At 31.3% G+C, this 4,063-nt stretch overlaps 1 non-coding gene across 1 annotated transcript; it reads left to right on the forward strand.

Moving 5' to 3' along the window:
• Window positions 1–3,352: 3,352 nt before the first annotated feature.
• Window positions 3,353–3,442, forward strand: LOC111916818 (small nucleolar RNA U31b). Its single transcript, XR_002858678.1, has one exon. It is a non-coding gene; the product is annotated as a small nucleolar RNA U31b (small nucleolar RNA).
• Window positions 3,443–4,063: the final 621 nt, after the last annotated feature.

Below are 4,063 nucleotides of genomic sequence, written 5' to 3' on the forward strand. Positions count from 1 at the left end.
TCAAACGAACACCTATGTAATTCTGCCAAATCAAACAAGAACAAAAAGAAAAGAAGGAGTCTTTACCTATTGATTGAATCATCGTGATTACTCTTGATTCAACAAGATCAATTTTAATTTCATTTTAAGATATCAAGAGTCTTTAAAGCTTACTATGTGCGAAAATTATGGGGATAAAAGTTGAAGAATACAAATTGAAAAGGAGGCGATTACCTGTAGTAATATCTCTTTCGATGTTTCTTTTTCTTTCAATCTGTTGCCAGCAATGGTGGATTCTGGTAGGAAAAAACTTGGTAACATCAACATTCTTAAAAGAATTTTGATTGTAAAATAAGAAATTAGGTTTAAAAATTAGAAATTGAGTTCAAGAACATACCAGGACTAGGATGTTGGTGTACGACGGAAGTTATAAACCTATTTCATTGATGGAATACGAAGCCGACGATGGAGAGGGAGGAAGAAGGTGATGGTCGGCTGGCAAAGGAGCGGCAGTGAAGTTGCCTGTTGAGGTGAGGGTACAGATTTTTGAAACCGATCGTTTGAAGATAAAGATGAGAGAAGAATAGGGTTTAGGAAATTAAAGAATTACCATAATTAAATTTGCATAGATTACTATAATACCCTTAAATTATTTATTTAATGATTTATTATTTCCTCAATTCCTATTGGTGCATTCAGTCACACAATAGTTGTCAAAAACATTTGAACCTAGCTATATATATATATATATATATATATATATATATATATATATATATATATATATATATATATATATAAAGAGAGAGAGAGAGAGAGAGAGAGAGAGAGAGAGAGAATTGGTCCTATGGCAGAAAAACATTATAAAAATGGTCCCTATGTAAAAAAACATTACAGAATGTTCCTTGTAGAAAAACAAATTACAAAATTGGTACCTATGGAAGAGAACAAATTACAAAATTGGTCCTTGTGGCAGAAAATCATTATCAAAATGCTCCCTATGTAGAATAACATTATAGAATGGTCCTTGTTGCAAAAAACAAATTACAGAATCGGTATCTCTAGCAAAAAAACATTACATACTTGGTCCTTGTGGCAGAAAAAACATTACAAAATTGGTCCTTATTATAGAAAAAATTATATAGAGTTGGCCCCTATGACAGAAAAAACATTACAGAATTAATCGAATGCAACGATAGTAAGAGGTCGAAAAAAACTCTATTTTAAGAACCAGTTTTATTCCAATGTAGATACACACTTAATCGAATGCAGATTAGAATTTATTGAAAAAAGATACGACATTGCCTGATGATGCAAACTGATTGCACTGATGGAGAGGAGATACATGATGAAGAAGACTATATACATACATTGAAGATGCCTTGACTTACGAGATATGTGTAAATCGTAATTGAATAAATCTGCCTAGGGATTTAATTTACGATTTAATTTGGGAAGGGTACTTTGGTAAACTCATATAATTTCGAATTTTAGATAAATTCTTCAATATAAAATTGATATACTCCTAATTAAAAAATGACTTTGGATATATATGTAATTTTTATAGTTTTAGATGGATATACACGTAATTTTAAAGTTTATAAAGATATTTACGTAATACTTCAAATTTAGAAGGATATATATGAAATTCTTTTTTTATTTTATTTTGTTTTTAAATTGAAAAATGATAAATAATAATAGAAAGTTTTAAAACATATATATTAAGGGTAATAGTCATTTTAGGTCTGATAGAGACTCGGCACGAAACCAAACTATACCATTTTACCATAGGGATCTTTTGAGTTAAACACAAAAAAAAATTATAAAATAAAATAAAAAATAAAAAATAAAAAAATATCAAACACGCAGATTACTCCAAACCATAGGTATCATTCGTGTAATTTACTCTTAGAATTATTAGTCATTACTCTTACAAGCCTATGTGGCGGTTTACCCTGTATAACACAATGGAATTGATGCACTTGAAAGATCTCACATGGCCAAGAAAAGCATTATATCAGTTAGCCCTAAAGAGGTTGTTGAGTTTCCAACCAACGTAGATATATGGTCATGAATACTGAATACTCCATAAAACAACTAATTTAGAATATGCAAGTATATTGCTTTAATTGATAAAAGAGAAACTACATTGACAACATCGGTAATGAGAGTGAAGTGTAAATGACAAGTTAAAAGAGTTCGAAAATTGAAGACATTTCATCCAACAGTTTCCATGCAGTAAAACATAATCCTTTTTGAATTACTAGTTTACTACTATCCATTTACATATATACGGAATTTAGGAAAATCAAACGTATAGAACTGAATCAAGACTACCTAAATAATATGGGTTTGAGGATACATACAGTTGATGATCAGATTCAACTGGGTAGAGAATTGGAACATGAGGAAGGGGAAAGGGAAAGAAAACCTAACAACCAGGGTTAATTCCAAGCAATATGTTCGGCTTCCTAAAGTGAACGGATTCAATTATGGATAGTAATCGGTTGCTAATTTCTTGCGATTTACATGGAAACATAAATCTTTAAGTGGCTGATTTTAAACCATCTAGTCAACAAGGGCTGATTTTATGCTAAAATAGACTCTTCTATCAGATAGTAAGAAGTAAGATAGAGATAAGATAAGATTCGATTCGATCATCATACAAGAAACTATGGAATAAACCCGTAAAATCGATGGTGTTACTTTTAATACAATACAACCAAAATCCAATTAAATTAAAAGATGACATAGTATAATAAGAATCAGCGTTTTGGGGTGGTTTTCTGATACTTGTCTTTAATCCATTGGGCCCCCGCGTAACCCGCCTGTAGGAGCCCCTTAGACCAAAATATAGCTCCCTCTTTGGTCTTCTCATACTTTTCGGCCATACTGGTTTTCTTCTTAGGCAAGGGTGGAAAGTCCTTAGAATGATCAACCCACGGCTTGCCAGGCATCCTTCTTTCTTCTACTTGATTGATTAATTTCTGCAGCACTCAGCCGAAGCTTAATAACTTGGATGGATTAATTGGTAAATGTATTTATAATACAAAGTAGCAACCAAACGACACTAGAATTCGATTATAAAACTGTATCTTAAAGACCAAGCGCACCCTTTCCTTTTCTTTCCGCGTTATCTTTTATGGTCAATTGCTAAAATAAAAAGTTTGATAACATTTATAATATATATCCACAACTTCATTATTATATTATATATTCACAACTTGCAACACAGTGGTTCGTCTTCTACTTCAATTTTGTAGATTAGGGTTACTTTTCGGCTGCTTCAAATCCACGATTTTTTTTTTTTTTTTTTTTTTTTTTTTTAATATCTATTGCGATCATATTTTCCAAGTTCAAATCGTTTTTGGCTGAATATGATGAGAGATAATCCTGCTCCAGTCTTACGAGCCTTGTATCATTGCATTGCTCAATGGTGATAGACCTATTCATAATCTGATTAATCCTGCTCCAGAATAGATTTCAAAATGTTATACAAAATTCATAACCTTTTAGTTATACTGAATTTTGGAAGTGATGCGGTTAGCTATTTGATTGATATGATTTTTTATTTACCCCTTTGTGTCTGTTTTATCAAATGTTTTTTTTGTGAATAACTTAAATTGATCACCATCTTCGGCTGAGATTGTGCAAAAGTTTTTTATTATTTTATTTTTATTTCAATCTATTTGTTAATTTAATGCCCACCGTATCTACTAATGTCTTTACCTGATCAAAATGACCGTTCTATTCGAACTGCGGGTGACTCCCCGTATTAATGACATCAACTAATCCTAATTAATAATGAGTTTGGTTAAAAAGATATCATATTTTACCATTTAGACAACCCTAATTAATGTTTGAAATATTTTTATTGGTTGAAATTACATTGTTTTCCGAAAAAGCTGATTACAAGTAGTTGATTATAGATTGACTTTTTATAGAAATTATTATAGAGTGTCTTATTAGCAGCACCCTTAACAATTAAAGTAATTGCTCCAACTCAACTAGTCCAAATACCAAACTAATCCTCAATTGGGCAAAAGATCATTTTGCCCCTTCCAAACCAACCCTCACAGCCGGC

The sequence above is a fragment of the Lactuca sativa genome, chromosome 1, assembly GCF_002870075.4.
Source record: "Lactuca sativa cultivar Salinas chromosome 1, Lsat_Salinas_v11, whole genome shotgun sequence".
NCBI classification, from domain to species: Eukaryota; Viridiplantae; Streptophyta; class Magnoliopsida; order Asterales; family Asteraceae; genus Lactuca; species Lactuca sativa.